Source organism: Mesoplodon bidens, assembly GCF_964165515.1.
Source record: "Mesoplodon bidens genome assembly, chromosome: Y".
NCBI classification, from domain to species: Eukaryota; Metazoa; Chordata; class Mammalia; order Artiodactyla; family Ziphiidae; genus Mesoplodon; species Mesoplodon bidens.
The window spans coordinates 39,908,659-39,927,846 of NC_138180.1; the positions used below are offsets into that span (position 1 = coordinate 39,908,659).

Sequence of the window (19,188 nt, forward strand, 5' to 3'; positions counted from 1 at the left end):
ACTTTGGGCACGTTCTTTACCTTATTATGTCAGTCATGTAAGGTCACATTCTAACTTGCCTGGAATCATATGTGAAGGTAATCGCCAAGCTGACCTTTTGACACGAATTGTCACTTTCCCTTGTATTGAGGAGGCACAAGGTTCACATAATTTGCATCATCAAAATTCCGTAGCTCTGTGATATCAATTTCAACTGCCCTGGGAGATAGCCAGATCTATAATTAAAAATTGTCCACATTGTCCAACTTATTCATCCAGTTTGCCCATGGGGGTCAACCCTAGAGGATTATTACCTAATATGTTATGGCAAATGGATGTAACTCATGTGCCAACTTTTGGAAAGCTATCTTATGTACATGGTTCTGTGGATACCTATTCTCATGTAATTCTTGCCTCAGCAAGAACCGGGAAAGCTTTTAAGTATGTTATGCAACACGTATTTTTCTGTTTTGCCTTTCTAGGCATTCCAAAAGCTCTAAAAAATGATAACGCTCCTGCCTACATTTCTAAGGCTTTTAAAGACTTTTGTGAAAAATTTAATATTTCCCATTCTATGGGAATCCCCTATAATCCTCAGGGTTATGCCATAGTGGAAAGAGCCCATCATAATTTAAAAGTTCAAATTACAAATTTACAGCAAGGGGAATTCAAATACACTTCTCCACATCACACCTTCAACACACACTATTTGTATTAAATAATTTGAGTACTGATTCACAAGGTAATACTGCCATGATGAGGCATTGGAATCCCGATATTAATAAACCTAAACATAGGGTGAAATGGAAGGATATGCTCACTCGTCAATGGAAAGGACCTGATATTTTCTAACCACCGGCTAAGGGTATGCTTGTGTATTTCCACAGGACGCTGACTCGCCGTTGTGGGTGCCTGACCGTCTCATCAGACATGTCGGGCCCTCCGACCCCGCCTTACCACTTCCCAGTCAGGCACAAGGCACCACAGCCGGAGACGTCAGCTAATGAATCACCATCAGCTAAAGAACCACTTCTGCAGCAGATACAAAAGCTCACCATTGGAGAGAGACCAATTCTTTGTCTTCCGCATCCGCACCCAAGACCTCGCAAGACACAAGCCATCTCAACAAGAACTTCGAATCCACCAAATTGGGGTCAGATTAAACAACTTGCTGATGACGCCAAGAAAGTGGTAACAGACCAGGGAGCTACCTTATCACCTGGAAATCTTTTTTTTGCTATGCTTGCTATATTGGCCTGCCAGGTAACTAGGGGAAATGCTTTGGATAAATCTTATTGGACATATCTCCCTGATCCACCGATTTTACAAACTGTAGCCTGGGATAATGAGGGTATACCAGTGTCTACTACTATGCCCAGGTTAATGGGAGGAGCCATAAGCTCCTATCCATATAATAAATTTAAAATAAATAATAATTTTACACTTCATGGAAAATCAGGGTTCCATACTCTATGTTTTATATTTCCATCAATTAATAACTCTGTAGCCTCTCGTAAGGATGGACGTATACCGGTTTTTCTTAAAGGACAGCTTACTGCTTCTCCTTTGAGTCAATCTAATAAGAGACTTCTTTGGTCTTTGATTTACCTAGCACCTGGAGAAGATCCAACTTATAATCAACCTTCCTCTCATCTTTAAAATGTCTTCCTTGTAATCCTCCTTATGGTATTCATACAGGAGTACAATCATCTATCTTACAATCTCCAGAAGACGAATTGGATAGTAACTGGGACGCTGTAGATACCAATACCAGATTTCCTACATGGAATTATTGTATATATTCTTCAAGAATTGATATTCCCATAGAGGATACCACAAAAAATGTGCATGATTGGAGTAATCCTGATCCATGTAAGGATTATAGATCTTATTTACAACATCATGCACATTATGATTGGAATAATTCACTCATTCCTGCTTCTATGCTTGTTAATAGATGGCACACTGGAGGATGTGTGCCTCCTATACTAACTATGGCTCAAGAGAGTATGTATTATGCACAGACCCAGCTTTGGAAAGTTATTGCTGCACCACAACCAGTTATTCTTCATAGACCTAAAAATATGGGCATTTATTCTATGCAGGCTTGTGTGTCAGCACCTTATGTATTCTTGGTAGCCCCAAAATATGTGGATCTAAATATTTATTATAATACTTCTGATTCTACTTTTTGGACACATTGCTATGATTGTATTTCGACAAGTTGTATAAATCCCTCTATGAATGTACAAGTTTTAATGATTCTTAAACGACCTCCATACATTATGTTGCCTGTAAAATTATCCTCTGCCTTGTATGATGATTATGGCTTACAAGTTTTGCATGAAACTGAACTTTTATTACATTCAAAGAGACTTGATGCAGCTTTAATTCTAGCAATATCTACATTTATAGCTGTAATAGCATCACTTTCTCTTTCAATAAGTTCCTTAGCTCAACATGTACATACAGCTCAACATGTAAATGAGCTTTCAAAAATGTATCTTTAGCTCTGGCTACTCAGGAAGTTATAGACAGAAAGTTAGAAGCAAAGGTGGATGCCTTAGAAGAAGCAATTTTACACATAGGGCATGAATTAACAGCGCTCAAAGTAACATTAGCTTTGAGGTGTCATAAAAAATATAGATGGATTTGTGTTACTCCTCTAAAAGTGAATGAATCATTATATTCTTGGGAATAAATTCGTACTCATATTATGGGAGTTTGGAACCAAACAGATGCTAGTTTAGACCCTACTAAATTACATCAAGAGATTCATGACATAGGAAATACAAACTTAGGTTTATCTCCGGCACAGTCTGCTCAGAAATTTTTTGAAAGTATTAAGTCATTTGTGTCACATAAAACCTTATTCTCAATGCTCATTAATGGAGGAATCATGGCAGTTGTTGTACTAATTCTGATATTTTTACTTCCAGTCATCATTAGAATAATTATTAAAAGCATCAAACAACTTTCCGTGGAGCTACATACTGCACTTTTAAAAAATAAAAAAGGGGGTGATGTCGGAAGCCATTCTGGAGGCATTGCACCATGACAAAGTCATGAGCAACGGAAGGCAAAACTGCAAGGCAGTGCCGTGCCAGTCAGGTGGACTACAGCTCCGTTGTATGTTTTATGATAATAACTTTACATACAGGGGCAATTTTGGGGGGATGTTGCTCCAGGTGAAAAAAATTCCTCTAGGTCTCCCCCTCCTGAAACTATCATAGGATGGGAAGTACCCACTAAAGCCCTGTGTAAATGGTAAAGAATTAAGAGCCTGGAGCTAAGGGGATGTTTTTGTGAAAAACACCCTCTAGTATGGAGTTACGGCCATGGGCTGGAGTTCCTGATGATGACATAGGAAATTTATGGTTCTATTATAAAGGAAAATTAATTATAGAAAAACAAATGACTAGAGCAGAATTCGTTGCCCAGATAGGGAGAAAACGCTGTCTCAGTTGAAGGAAACAACGAGAAAGAGCATGCAGGTACATTGTAAATATTTTCCTGGAACCATTGTAAAAGGATGCACATGCAAGAAGAAAAATAGGAACAAGTAGCTCCAAATTTTACAATTGAAATAATCATAGAACTGCTTGGCTTGGTTACTAAGAAACAACCTGTGATTAATGGGAACTTGGGGAAATATTTTAATAGGACATCTAGAAACTAGGGGATGTTTGTTTTAAAAAATCTTTATAGAACATTTTCAGGTTTGATTGTGGTAAGATTGTTTGGCCACGTACCTGGTAATGTAATCAACTACAATATATAAACCTGTGATTGTAAACAATAGAGGAAGAATGAAGAATAAAGACATGAGAAAGAGAAACACGCAATGCCGATACTTTAAGAAGTGTAATAGAATTATTTCCTTTGCCGACGCTATCCATCCCTCGGGTATCCCGAGACTCACTAGAGCTGGACTCTGGCAATATATGGCCTATATTATGTTGTTGAATCTTCCTTCGATGTCTACTGTGTGGAGGGTTTTTATCATAAACTGGTGTTGAATTTTTTCAAAAGCTTTCTCTGCTTCTATTGAGATGATCACATGTGTTTTCTCTTTCAATTTTTTAATATGGTGTATCACATTGATTGATTTGCATATATTGAAGAATCCTTTTATTCCTGGAATAAACCCCACTTGATCATGGTGTATTTTCCTTTTAATGTGCTGTTGGCTTCTGTTTGCTACTATTTTGTTGAGGATTTTTGCATCTATATTCATCAGTGATATTGACCTGCAGTTTTCTTTTTTTGTGATATCTTTGTCTGGTTGTGGTATCAGTGATGGTGTCTCCATAGAATTAGTTTTGGACTTTTCCTCCCTCTGCCATATTTTGGAAGAGTTTGAGAAAGACAGATGTTAAACTCTTTAAGCCAGAAAGGACTGGCAGGACATCTTAAGTGATGAAGGAGAAAAACCTGCAACTAAGATTAATTTTTTTTGAAATATGTGAGATCACACCATGTTTTTTTTATATGCCTGACTTACTTCTTAAGTACTTCTCACTTCGTCGTACTTCTGCTCAACATCTCTTACTATTAGAGATGTTGACTTAACATAGTGCCCTCAAGGTGCACCCATTTTGTTACAAAAGGCAGCATTTTCCTTCTACTATGCCTGAATATATTTTTATTGTGACACATTTTTTCCTGCCACACAAAATACTTTTCTGTGCCACATTTTCTTTTTCCATCTATTTAGCCTAAGTGTGTTGTTTCCTGTTATGGCATTTGAGAATGATGGTGCAGTGTACATGGGATGCAGGTATCTTTATGACTCGGTGATTTTCCTTCCTCTATAAAAATATCCAAAGATTTTTTCTGGATGATTTAGTAGTTCTACATTTTTAGCTTTTTGAGGAATCTTCAATCTGGTTTCTAGAGTGGCTATACCAGTCAGCATTCCTAACAAGAATGTAGGAGGGTTCCCTTTTGTCATGCCTGCTATCTTCTCTTTTTTTTTTATAATAGACAATCTAATAGATATGAGGTGATATTCCACTACAGAGGTTTTGCACTTTCCTAATGTATGTTTGTTATTAGCTGCTTATCTCGTATGTGTTTCTAATATTTTCTGCAATTCTGTAGATTGCCTGTTAATTCTGTTGATTGTTTCCTTTATTATATAGGAATGTTTCAGTTCAATTTCACTTCACTTAACTTTTGATTTTGTTGCCTGCTCTACTGCTGTCATAGCCAAGAAATTATTGCCAAGGCCAATCTTGAGAAGTTTGTTCCTTATCTTTTCTCAATGGATTTGAAACATTTTGGTCTTATCTTTAAAGCAATTTCCCCAACATTTCTGAGATACAATTGACATATAACGTTGGCAGTTTTAAGGTACACAGCATGATGGTTAGATTTACATCTATGCTGTGAAATAATGTGATAATAATGTTAGTTAATACTTCTATCACCTCACATGGTTACCAAATTTGTGTGTGTGCTGTAAGAACATTTAAGATCTACTTTCCGAGTAACTTTTAAACATGCAATAACGTATTGGTAACTAACTCACTATCCTGTAATTTAGATCCCTAGAAGTTACACATTTTATAACATGAAATTTATGCTCTTTGACTATCATCTCCCTATTTCTCCGAACCTCACACATATTAAATACGTATACACTCTTTTTTTTGAAGACCTCAGCCATTTAGATTTCATAAATAAGTGGGATCACACAGTTTGTCTTTATGTCTCTGATTGTTTCACTAAGAATAATGCCTGCAAGTTGATTATATGTGGTCACAAATTGCAGGAATTTCATTATATGACTGTATAATATCCACTGTCGTAATATATACATTTCTTAATCCATTTAATCATTGATAAACGGTTAGTGACTATGCCTGGCATATTTTAGATAAATATTTACACAGTGAACATGGGAGTGCAAATATCTCTGTAAGTTAACTGATTTCATTTTTTTCTATTATGTATATTCAGAAATGGAATTGCTAGGTTATATGGTGGTATTACTTTTAGAATTTTGAGGAACATCCATATTATTTTCCATAGTGGTTGTACTAAGTTACATTACCACCAAAAGTCTGTAAGTGTTCCCTGTTTTCTACATGCTTGACCACACTTTTATGTCTTTTCTTTTTCATAATAACCACTATGAAATGCGTGAGTTGCTATCTCATTGTGGTTTTATTTTGCATTTCTCTTACTATTCAAGAGGTTGAACAAATGTTCATGTGTCAGTTGCTCATTTGTACGTCTCCTATGGGGGGAATATATCTGCTAAGATCTTCAGCCCACCTTTTAATTAGATTATTCAACTTTTCTAAAAAAAAACTAAGTTTTTTTTATGTTTCAACATTAGTCCTGTAGCTGGCATGTTGTTGGCAAATATTTTCTCCCATTCCATAGGAGAATTCCTATGCCTCCTGTTCCATTGCCTCTTCACTCTGTTCAAGTTACTTTTTTGCAGAGGCTTTTAAATTTGATGTTTTTACACATGTTGAATTTTCTTTTTGTTCCTTCTACTTTTTGTATCATATCCAAAAGAATCATTGCTGACACAAATGCCTTTGAGATTTTTTTTCTGTTTAATTCTAAGTATTTTGTGATTTCTCTTCACGTTGTGTTAATTTTTGAGTCATCTAAGATGGGTGTTCAATTTTATTCTTTTCCATGTGGATATCCAGCTTTTCCAACACTACTTAGTGTAAAGTCTATTTTTACTCCATTGTTTATTCTTGTCTTCTTTGTCATGTGTTAGTTGACTGGACATAGCTGAGTTTATTTCTGGGCTCTCAGTCCTATTCTATTGGTATTTTGTCTGTTTTTATTCTAATTTCACATTATTTTGGTTACCGTAACTTTGTATAATAGTTTGAAACCAGGAAGTGAGTTGCACCCAGCTTTGTTTATCTTGCTGAAAATTGCCTTGTCTATTTTCAGTGTCCTTTTTTGTTTCGTACAATTTTTAGGATTATTATTCTATTTCTGGGAAAATTATCATTGAAATGTTGATTGGGATTCCATTGAAACTATAGATAGCTTGAGGTAGCGTGAACATTTTAACAGTATTCATTCTTTCAATTTAGAAATATGGGATACTTTTCTATTTACATATATCTTCTTCAGTTTCTGTAAATGTTATATTTTTAGGTGTACAGATGGTTTTGTCTCCTTGCTTAAATGTATTCCTAACATTTTATTGTTTTAGGGGCTGCGGTAAATGGAAGTGTTTTTTTTTTTTTAATTTTTCTGTCAGGTATTTTCTTGTTAGTGTATAGAAATGCAACTAATTTTGTATTCTTATTTCAAATGCAACAAAATTACTGATTTCATGTATTAGTTCTAACAGTTTCATGGGGTTTTGGTGGAGTCTTTAGGATTTCCTGCATACAGAATATGTCATCTTCAAACAGAGACATTTTAAATTCTTCCTTTCCACTTTGGATCCCTTTCATTTCTTTTCCGTGCCTAATGGTTCTGGCTAGGGATTCTACTATTATGTTGAAGAGAAGTGGTGATAGTGAGCATTTTTTATTTGTTCCTGTCTTAGAGGAAAAGTTTTCCGCTTTTCATCATGAATATGATGTTAGCTGTGGGCTTGATAATATATGATCTTCATTACATTTAAAATGTTTCTTCTCTCCCCAGGTAGTTGAAAGCTTTAATCAAGAAAATTTAGAAAATTATTTCCAACATTTCTTCTGCATGCTATTCGTGTCGTAAATTAAAATTTTTGATTTAAAAATGTTAACTGCCCTTGCATCACCAGGAATTATCTCACCTTAGCATGTTGAACATTTTAGTGTGTTTTTGAATTTGGTTTGCTAGAATTTTGTTGAGAATTTTTGCATCTATATGTACAAGGATATTAGCTTGTAAGTTCTGTGCTTTTTGTTTTGTTTTGTTTTGTTTTGTGTTCCCTTCTATTTCCTTATGTGGCTTTGTTAATCAAGAAAATCCTGGTTTTATAAAATGAGTTTGGAAATGTTTCCTCTTTTGTAGTTATTTGGGAGAGTTTGGGAAGGACTGGCAATAAATCTTCATTAAATGTTCAGTAGAATTCACCAGTGAAACTAACTGATCCTGGGCTTCTCTTTGTTGGGAGAGTTTTGAATACTGCTTCAATTTCCTAAGTCATTATTTGTATGATCAAGATATTTTTTGTTTGTTTGTTTTTTGCTTCTTCATGATTGTCTTGCTTCATTTTATATAGGAGTTTTTGGAGATTTATCCATTTTTGTAACCCAGTTTTTTAGCATTCTTTATAACTATTTGTATGCTATGGTGTCAGCTGCAATTTCTCCTCTTTCAGTTAAAGTTTTATTTATTAAGCACTTTTTTCTTTCGTTAGTCTTGCTAAATCTTGTCAATTTTATGATCCTTTCCAAATTCCAACACTTGGATTCAGTTTTTCCTAATTATCTGATATTTGTTTTATTCATTTCCATTTGAATCTTTCTTATTTTTTTCCTTTTATTCCTGGTGCTTAATTTGTTCATTTTTCTTAGTCCTTCATGTATATGCACAAGTGGTTTATTTTAGATTATTCTTTTCTCTTTTAGAAGAATTTATGATTGCTAAAATTAATTCATCCATTGACTGATTTTTCTATATTCCAATCGTTTTGGTATGTTGTCATTTTCGTTTATCTGAAGGTAGTTTCAGATTTCCCTTTTGACTTCTTCCTTGACCCATATATATTTCCAGTGTGTGTTGTATAAGTTTACATATAAGGGATTTTTCTTTTTATCTTGTTATTGATTTCTAGCTTCATAACATTATGATCAAAAAAGTTGCTTATTGTGATTCTGATCTTCTTAAATTTGTTAACGCTTGCTTTATGTTTCAAGACAGTGTCCATTCTGGGAAATGCTCCTTCAGCACTTAAGCAGAATATGGATTTTGGTACTGTTGAATGGAAGTTTTCTATAAGTTTATTAGGTACATTCTGTTTCTTTATTAATTTTCTAAGGTAGAAAGTGGGATAATACAGTCACTTACTATTATTTGTTTTATTGTTGATTTATCCTCTCAGATCTTTTTTTTTTTTTGGTGGGGGGTGTGGGTATACTGGTCTCTCACTGTTGTGGCATCTCCCGCTGCAGAGCACAGGCTCCGAACGTGCAGGCTCAGCGGCCATGGCTCACGGGCCCAGCTGCTCCACGACATTTGGGTTCTTCCCAGACCGGGGCATGAAGGCATGCCCCCTGCATGGCAGGTGGACTCTCAAACACTGTGCCACCAGGGAAGCCCTCTATCAGATCTCTTAATGGTTGATTTAAATATTTGTTTAATCCCGCAACGTACAGTACATATATATTTACAATTATTATTTTATCTTGATAAATTGATCCATTATCATTGTATACTGACCTTATTTATCACTTGTGACTTACTTTGACTGGAAGTCTGTATTACCTGAGATTGGGAGATCAAGTCCTGCACTTGTTTGGAAACTGTTTGGACTATCAATTTCTATTCCCTCACCTTCAGCTTATGTGTGTCCTTAATGATAAAATGGTTCTTTTAGACAGCATATTGTTTTTTTATCATTTATATGGCAATATAATTGTTTTACACTGTTGTGTTAGTTTCTGCTGTATAGTAAAGTGATTCAGCTATAGGTATATTTCCATATCCACTCCCTCTTGCATCTCCCTCCCACCCTCCCTATCCCACCAAGCTAGGTGGTCACAAAGCACTGAACGTATCTCCCTGTGCTATGCAGCTTCTTTCCACTAGCTATCTATTTTACATTTCGTAGTGTATATATGTACAGACGACTCTCTAACTTCATGCCAGCTTACCCTTTCCACTCACTATATTCTCAAGTCAATTCTCTATATCAACGTCTTTATTGCTGTCCTACGCCTACATTCATCAGAATGTTTTTTTTAATTCCATATATATATATATTAGCAAAAAGTTTGTCTTTTTTTTTCTTTCTGACTCATTTCACACAGTATGACAGACTCTAAGTCTATCCACCTAACTGCAAATAGCTCAATTTTTATTTCTATTTATGGCTCAGTGATATTCCATTGTATATATATGACACACCATCTTTATCCATTCTTCTGTCAATTGATACTTAGGTGTTTACCTGTCCTGGCTATTGTAATTACACCTGTAATGAACTTTGTGGTCCATGACCCTTTTGGAATTATGTTTTTCTCAGGGTATATACAAAGAAGCGGGATTGTGGGGTCATATATTAGTTCAAGTTTTAGGTTCTTAATGACCTCCATATTTTTCACCATAGTGGCTGTAACAATTTACATTCCCACTAACAGTGCCAGAGGGTACTGTTTTCCATACACCACTCCAGAATTTAGAGTTTGTAGAATTTTGAAGTTGATGGCTATTCTGACTAGTGTGAGGAGACACCTCATTGTAGTTTGATTTATATTTCTTTAATGATTCATGATATTGAGCAACCTTCTATGTGTTTTATTGCAATCTGTGTATCATCTTTGGAGAAATGTCTATTTAGGTCTTCTGCCCACTTTTGGATTGTTGTTTGTATTTTTTGGTTTAGAGCTGCATGAGCTGCTGGTAAATTTTGAAGATTAATTGTTTGTCAGTTGCTTCATTTGCAAATATTTTCTGATTCTGAGGGTTGTCATTTGGTCTTGTTTGTGGTTCCCTTTGTTGTGAAAAATGTTTTAAGTTTCATTAGTTCCCATTTGTTTAATTTTGTTTTTATTTCCATTTCTTTAGGAAGTGGGTCAAAAAGAATCTTGCCGTGATTTATGTCATAGAGTGTTCTGCCTATGTGTTCCTCTAAGTGTATGATAGTGTGGAAACTTACTTTTAGGACTTTAATCCATTTGTGTTTATTTTTGTGTATGGTGTTAGGGAGTGTTCTGATTTCATTTTTGTACATGTAGCTGTTCAGTTTTCCCAGCACAACTTGTTGAATAGGATTTCTTATCTCCATTGTATATTCTTGCCACCTTTATCAAAAAGTAGGGGACCATATGTGCATGGGTTTACCTCTGGGCTTTCTATCCTGTTCCGTTGATCTATATTTCGGTTTTTTTGCCAGTATCATACTATCTTGATTATGGTAGATTTGTAGTATAGTCTGAAGTCCTGGAGCCTGATTCATCCAGCTGCGTTTTTCTTTCTCAAGAGTCCTTTGGTATTCAGTGTCCTTTTTTGTTTCCATACACACTGTGTAATTTTTTCTCCTAGTTCCCTGGAATATGCCATTGGTAATTTGATAATGATTGCATTGACACTGTAGATTGTGTTAGGTCATATAATTATTTTCACTATGTTGATTCCTACAACCCAAGAACATAATATATCTCTCCATCTCTTTGTATCCTCTTTCATTTCTTTCATCAGCGTCTTATAGGTTTCTGCATACAGGTCTTCTGTCTACCTTGGTATATTCGTTCCTATTCTATTTGTTGCAATGGTAAATGAGAGTGTTTCCTTAATTTCTCTTTCAGATTTTTCATCATTAGCCTATAGGAATCCCAGAGATTTCTGTGCATTAAATTTGTATCCTGCTACTTTCCCAAAATCATTGATTAGCGCTAGGCATTTTCTGGTAACATCTTTAGGATTCTCTCTGTGTAGTATCAGGTCATCTGCAAAGAGTGACAACTTTAATTCTTCTTTTCCAATTTGGATTCCTTTTATTTCCTTGTCTTCTCGGATTGCTGTGGCTGAGACATCCAAAACTATGTTGAATAAGAGTTGAGAGTGTGGGCAACCTTGCCTTGTTCCTGATCTTAGTGAAAATACTTTCAGTTGTTCACCATTGAGGACGATGTTTGCTGTGGGTTTGTCATATAAGGCCTTTATTATGTTCTGGAATCTTCCCTCTATGCCTACTATGTGGAGGGTTTTTATCATAAACTGGTGTTGATTTTTTTCGAAAGCTTTCTCTGCATCTATTGAGATGATCAGATGTGTTTTCTACTTCAATTTGTTAATATGGTGTATGACATTGGTTGCTTTGCAAATATTGGAGAATCCTTGTATTCCTGGAATAAATCCCACTTGATCATGGTGTATTTTCCGTTTAATGTGCTGTTGGATTCTGTTTGCTACTATTTTGTTGAGGATTTTTGTATCTATATTCATCAGTAATATTGGCCTGCAGTTTTATTTATTCATTTATTTTTTTGATATTTTGTCTGCTTTTGGTATTAGTGATGGTGTCTCCATAGAATTCGTTTTGGATTTTTCCTCCCTCTGCTACATTTTGGAAGAGTTTTAGAAGGACAGGTGTTAAACACTCCAAGCCAGGAAGGACTGGCAAGACATCTTAAGTGATGAAGGAGAAAAACCTGCAACGAAGATATATATATTTTTTAAATATGTGAGATCACACCATGTTTGTTTTTATATGTCTGACTTACTTCTTAAGTGCTTCTTTCTTCGTCGTACTTCTTCTCAAAATCTCTTACTATTAGAGATGTTGATTTAACATAGTGCTCTCAAGGTGCAGCTATTTTGTTACAAAAGGCAGCATTTTCCTTCTACTATGCCTGAATATATTTTTATTGTGACACATTTTTTTCCTGCCACACAAAATACTTTTCTGTGCCACATTTTCTTTACCCATCTATTTAGCCTAAGTTTGTTGTTTCCTGTTATGGCATTTGAGAATGATGGTGCAGTGTACATGGGATGCAGGTGTCTTTATGATTTTGTGTGTTTCTTTCCTTTATAAAAACACCCAAAGAGTATTTTTCTGGATGATTAATTAGTTCTAATTTTTAGCATTTTGAGGAATCTTCAAACTGGTTTCTAGAGCGGCTATACCATTCAGCATTCCTAACAAGAATGTAGGAGGGTTCCCTTTTGTCATGCCTGCTATCTTCTCCTCTTTGATATTAGGCAATCTAATAGATATGAGGTGATAATCCACTACAGAGGTTTAGCACTTTCCTAATATATGTTCGTCGTTAACCACTTATCAGGTACTTGTTTCTAATATTGTATGCTATTCTGTAGATTGCCTCTTAATTCTATTGATTGTTTCCTTTATTATATAGGAATGTTTCAGTTCAATTTCAATTCACTTAACTTTGGTTTTGTTGCCTGCTCTACTGCTGTCATAGCCAAGGAATTATTGCCAAGGCCAATCTTGAGAAGTTTGTTCCTTATCTTTTCTCAATGGATTTGAAACTTTTTGGTCTTATCTTTAAAGCAATTTCCCCAACACTTTTGAGATGTAATTGACATATAACGTTGGTAGTTTTATGGTACACAGCATGATGATGAGATTTACATCTATGTTGAGAAATAATATGATAATAATGTTAGTTAATACTTCTATCACCTCACATAGTTACCAATTGTGTGTGTGTTCTGTAAGAAAACTGAAGATATGCATTCCCAGTAACTTTTAAACATGCAATAAAGTATTGGTAACTAAGTCTCTATCCTTTAATTTAGATCCCAATAATTTACACATTTTATAACAGGAAATTTGTGCTCTTTGACAATCATCTCCCTGTTTCTCCCCACCTCACACCTAATAAATATGTATAAACTCTCTTTTTGATGAACTCACCATTTAGATTTCATAAATAAGTGGGACCACACAGTTTGTCTTAATGTCTGATTGTTTCACTAAGCATAAGGCCTGCAAGTTGATTTCATGTGGTCACAAATTGCGGGAATTTCTTTATATGACTGTATAATACCCATTGTGGTAACATATACATTTCTTAAGCCTTTTTATCATTGATAAACAGTTAGTGACAATTCCTTGCATATTTTAGATAAATATTTATTCAGTGAACATGGGAGTGCAAATATCTCTGTAAGTTAACTGATTTCATTTCCTTCAAATATGTGTATTCAGAAATGGAATTGCTAGGTTATATGGTGGTATTATTTTTAGTATTTTGAGGAACATCCGTATCATTTTCCATAGTGGTTGTACTAAGTTACATTCCCACCAAAAGTCTGTAAGTGTTCCCTGTGTTTTACATGCTTGACTACACTTTTCTCTCTTTTCCTTTTCATAAAAACCACCAGGAAATGTATGAGTTGATATCTCATTGTGGTTTTATTTTGCATTTCTCTTACTATTACAGATATTGAGCCAATATTCATGTGTTGCTTGGTCATTTGTATGTCTCCTATGGGGGGAATATATCTGCTAAGATCTTCAGTCCACGTTTTAATTAGATTTTTCGCTTTTTTTTTAACTGAGAGTGTTTATGTTTCAACATTCTCCTGTAGCTTGCACGCTGTTGGCAAATATTTTCTCCCATTTCACAGGACCATTCCTATGTCTCCTGTTCAGTGCCTCTTCACTGTTCAAGTTTCTTTTAGTGCAGAGGCTTTTAAATTTAATGTTTTCACACATGTTGAATTTTCTTTTAGTTCCTTCTACTTTTGGTATCATATCCAAAGGAATCATTGCTGAGACAAATGTCTTGGAGATTTTTTTTCTGTTTAATTCTAGGGATTTTGTGATTTCTGCTCATGTTGTGTTAATTTTTGAATCGTCTAAGATGCATGTTCAATTTTATTGTTTTCCATGTGGATATCCAGTTTTTCCAACAACACTCAGTGTAAAGCCTATTTTTACTCCATTATTTATTCTTGTCATCCTTGTCAAATGTTAGTTGACTGGACATGGCTGAGTTTATTTCTGTGCTCTCAGTCCTATTCTATTGGTCTATTGTCTGTTTTTATGCTTGTCTCACACTATTTTGATTTCCGTAACTTTGTATTATGGTTTGAAACCACGAAGTGAGTTTCATCCAGCTTTGTTTATCTTGCTGAAAATTGCTTTGTCTATTTTCAGGGTCCTTTCTTGTTTTGTACAATTTTTAGGACTGTTATTCTATTCTAGGAAAATTGCCATTGAAAAGTTGATTGGGATTCCATTGAAACTATAGACAGCTTGAGGTAGCATGACCATTTTAACAGTATACATTCTTTCAATTTAGAAATATGGGATAGCTTTCTATTTACTTGTTTCTTCTTCACTTTTTGTGAATATCATATTTTTAGGTGTACACATGTTTTTGTCTTCTTGCTTAAATGTATTCCTAAGATTTTATTGTTTTTGGTGCTGCTGTAAATGGAAGTGTTTTCTTTATTTTTCTGTCAGCTATTTTCTAGTTAGTGTATAGAAATGCAGCTAATTTTGTATTTTTATTTCATATCCAACAACATTACTGAATTCATTTATTAGTTCTAACCGTTTCACGGGGTTTTTGGTGGAGTCGTTAGGATTTCCTTCATACGTAATATGTCATCTTCAAACAGAGACATTTCTTATTCTTCCATTCCACTTTTGATCCCTTTTATTTCTTTTGCTTGCCTAAAGGTTCTGACTAGTGTTTCTAGTATTATGTTGAATAGGGGTGGTGATAGTGGGCATTCTTTATTTGTTCCTGTCTTAGAGGAAACGTTTTCAGCGTTACACCATGAATATGATGTTAGCTGGGACCTTGATAATATATGACTTTTATTACATTTAAAATGTTTCTTCTCTCCACAGGTAGTTGAAAGCTTTAATCAAGAAAATTTAGAAAATTCTTTCAAACATATCTTCTGCATGCTATTCGTGTCATAAATTAAATTTATTGATTTAAAAACATTAACTGCCCTTGCATCCCCAGGAATTATCCCACCTTATCATGTTGAACATTTTATTGTGCTATTGAATTAGGTTTGCTAGAATTTTGTTGAGAATTTTTGCATCTATATATAAAAGGATATTAGCCTGTATGTTCTGTGGTTTTCACTTGTTTGTTTGTATGTTTGTTTTGTTTTCTTTTGTTTTGTGTTTCCCTTGTTATTTCCTTATCTGGCTTTGTTATTCAGGAAAATGTTGGTTATGTAAAATGAGTTTGGAAATGGTTCCTCTTTTGTAGTGATTTGGGAGAGTTTGGGAAGGACTGGCAATAAATCTTCATTAAATGTTCAGTAGAATTCACCAGTGAAACTAACTGATCCTGTGCTTCTCTTTGTTGGGAGAGTTTTGAATACTGCTTCAATTTTCTAAGTCATTATTTGTATGATCAAGATATTTTTTGTTTGTTTGTTTTTTGCTTCTTCATGATTGTCTTGCTTCATTTTATATAGGAGTTGTTGGAGATTTATCCATTTGTGTGACCCGGTTTTTTATCATCCTTTATAATGATTTATGTGCTATGATGTCAGTGGCAATTTCTCCTCTTTCAGTTGAAGTTTTATTTATTAAGCTCTTTTTTCCTCTTTGTTAGTCTAGCTAAAGCTTGTCAATTTTATTATCCTTTCCAAATACCATCACTTGCATTCATTTTCTCCTAATTATCTGATATTCATTTTATTCATTTCCATTTGAATCTTTCTTATGTTTTCCTTTTATTACTCGTGCTTAATTTGTTCATTTTTCCTAATCCTTCAGGCATAAGTTTAAGTTGTTTATTTAAATCATTCCTTTCTCTTAATATAAGAATTTATGATTGCTAAAAATAATTCATTCTTTAGACTGATTTTTCTACATTCCCAAAGTATGGGTATATTGTAATTTTTGTTTATCTGAAGGTAGTTTCAAGTTTCCCTTTTGAGTTCTTTCCTGACCCATAGATTTTTCCAGTGTGTGCTGTATAATTCTACATATTAGGTTTATTTTTTTCACTTTTTCTATTGTTATTGATTTCTAGCTTAATAACATTATGATCAAAAATGTTGCTTAATGTGGTTTTCATCTTCTTAAATTTGTTAACGCTTGCTTTATATTCCACGACAGCATCTATCCTAGGGAATGCTCTATCTGAACTTAAGAATAATGTGGAATCTGATTCTGTTGGATGGAACTTCTATATAATTTTATTGGGTACATTCAGTGTCTTTATCAATATTCTAAGGTATAAAGTGAGATAATATAGTCCCTTACCATTATTAGTTTTACTGTTGATTTCTCCTATCAGATCTGTTGATGGGTAATTTATATATTTGTTTAATCCTGCAACGTTCAGTACATATATATTTACAATTATTATAATCTCTTGATAAATTGATCTATTATCATTGTATACTGACCTTCTTTATCAATTGTGAACTATTTTGACTGAAAGTCTGTATTACCTGAGATTGGGGGAGCCAGTCCTGCTCTTGTTTGGAAACTGTTTGGACTATCAGTTTCTATTCCCTCACCTTCAGCTTATGTGTGTCCTTAAAGTTAAAATTGCTCTTGTAGACAACATATTGGTTTTTTTTATCATTTATATGGTAATTTAATTGTTTTACAATGTTGTATTAGTGTCTGCTGTATAACAAAATGAATCAGCTATAGGTATACATATATTCCCATATCCACTCCCTCTTGCATCTCCCTCCAACACTCCATATCCCACCAAGCTTGGTGGTCACAAAGCACTGAACGTATCTCCCTGTGCTATGCAGCTGCTTTCCACTAGCTATCTATTTTACATTTCGTAGTGTATATATGTACATACGACTCTCTCACTTCATGCCAGCTTACCCTTTCCACTCCCCATGTTCTCAAGTCGATTCTCTACATCTGCATCTTTTTTCCTGTGCTGTTCCTACCTTCATCAGAACCTTTTTTTTAGATTCCATATATATGTGATAGCAAAGTGTTTTTCTTTTTCTCTTTCTGACTTCACACAGTATGACAGACTCTAAGTCTATCCACCTAACTGCAAATAGCTCAATTTAATTTCTCTTTATCTCTGAGTAATATTCCATTGTATATATATATATGCCACACCTTCTTTATTCATTCATGTTTCGATTGACACTTAGCTTTTTCCCTGTCCTGGCTATTGTAATTACACCTGTAATGAACTGTGTGGTCCATGACTCTTTTTGAATTATGGTTTTCTCAGGGTATATGCACAGTTGTGGGATTGTGGGGTCATATATTAGTTCTAGTTTTAGTTTCTTAATGACCACCATACTGTTCTCTATAGTGACTGTAACAATTTACATTCCCATTAACAGTGCTGGAGGGTTTCCTATTCCCTACACTCTCTCAAGAATGTATAGTATATTGATTTTTTGATGACGGCTCCTCTGACTAGTGTGAGGTGATACCTCATTGTAGATTTGATTTATATTTCTATAATGATTCATGCTCAACATGAAAGGTTGAGCCAACTTTCATGTGTTTTATTGCAATCTGGGTATCATCTTTGGAGAAATGTCTATTTAGGTCTTCTGCCCATTTTTGGATGGTTTGTGTTTTTTGGTTTACAGCTGCATGAGCTGTGGGTAAATTTTGGAGATTAATCCTATTTCAGTTGCTTCATTTGCAAATATTTTCTCCCATTCTGAGGGTTGTCGTTTCGTGTTGTTTATAGTTTCCTTTCCTGTGAAAAATTTTTGTTTCACTATGTCCCATTACTTTAATTTTGTTTTATTTCCATTTTTCTAGGAAGTGGGTCAAAAAGAATCATGCTGTTATTTATGTCATAGAGTGTTCTGCCTATGTTTTCCTCTAAGTGTTTGATAGTGTCTCACCTTACATTTAGTCCTTTAATCGATTTGTGTTTATTTTTGTGTATGGCGTTAGGGAGTGTTCTAATTTCATTCTTGTACATGTAGCCATTCAGTTTTCCCAGCACCACTTGTTGAAGAGGATGTCTTATCTCCATTGTATATTCTTTCCTCCTTTATCAAAAATAAGGTGACCATATATCTGTGGGTTTACCCCTGGGCTTTCTACCGTGCTCCATTGATCTATATTTCTGTTTTTGTGCCAGTACCATACTGTCTTGATTACTGTAGCTTTTAGTATAGTCTGAAGCCATGAGCCCGATTCATCCAGCTCTGTTTTTCTTTCTCAAGATTGTTTTGGCTATTCGGCATGTTTTTTTTTTTTTTTCCATACACACTGTGAATTTTTTTCTTCTAGTTCCCTCGAAAATGCCATTGGTATTTTGATAGGGATTGCATTGACTCTGTAGATTGCGTTATGTCATACAGTCATTTTCACTATGTTGATTCTTCAAACCCAAGAACATGGTATATATCTCCATCTATTTGTATCCTCCTTCATTTCTTTCATCAGCATCTTATAGGTTTCTGCATACAGGTCTTTTGTCTACCTGGGTATGTTTCCTTCTATTCTATTTGTTGCAATGGTAAATGAGAGTGTTTCCTTAATTTCTCTTTCAGATTTTCCATCATTAACCTATTGGAATCCCAGAGATTTCTGTGCATTAATTTTTTATTGTGCTACTTTACCAAATTTATCGGTTAGCTCTATTCATCTTCTGGTAG

The 19,188-nt window shown here is 34.5% G+C and overlaps 1 pseudogene across 1 annotated transcript in view; it reads left to right on the top strand.

Annotated features, from left to right (window-relative positions):
- The first annotated feature begins 846 nt into the window (after positions 1-846).
- LOC308609663 (ubiquitin-like modifier-activating enzyme 1) overlaps positions 847-19,188 on the top strand; it is a 42,964-nt pseudogene continuing 24,622 nt past the window's right edge. The window contains exon 1 of the transcript in view: positions 847-1,242. The product of the transcript in view is annotated as a ubiquitin-like modifier-activating enzyme 1 (transcript). The remainder of the gene's footprint in view (positions 1,243-19,188) is intronic.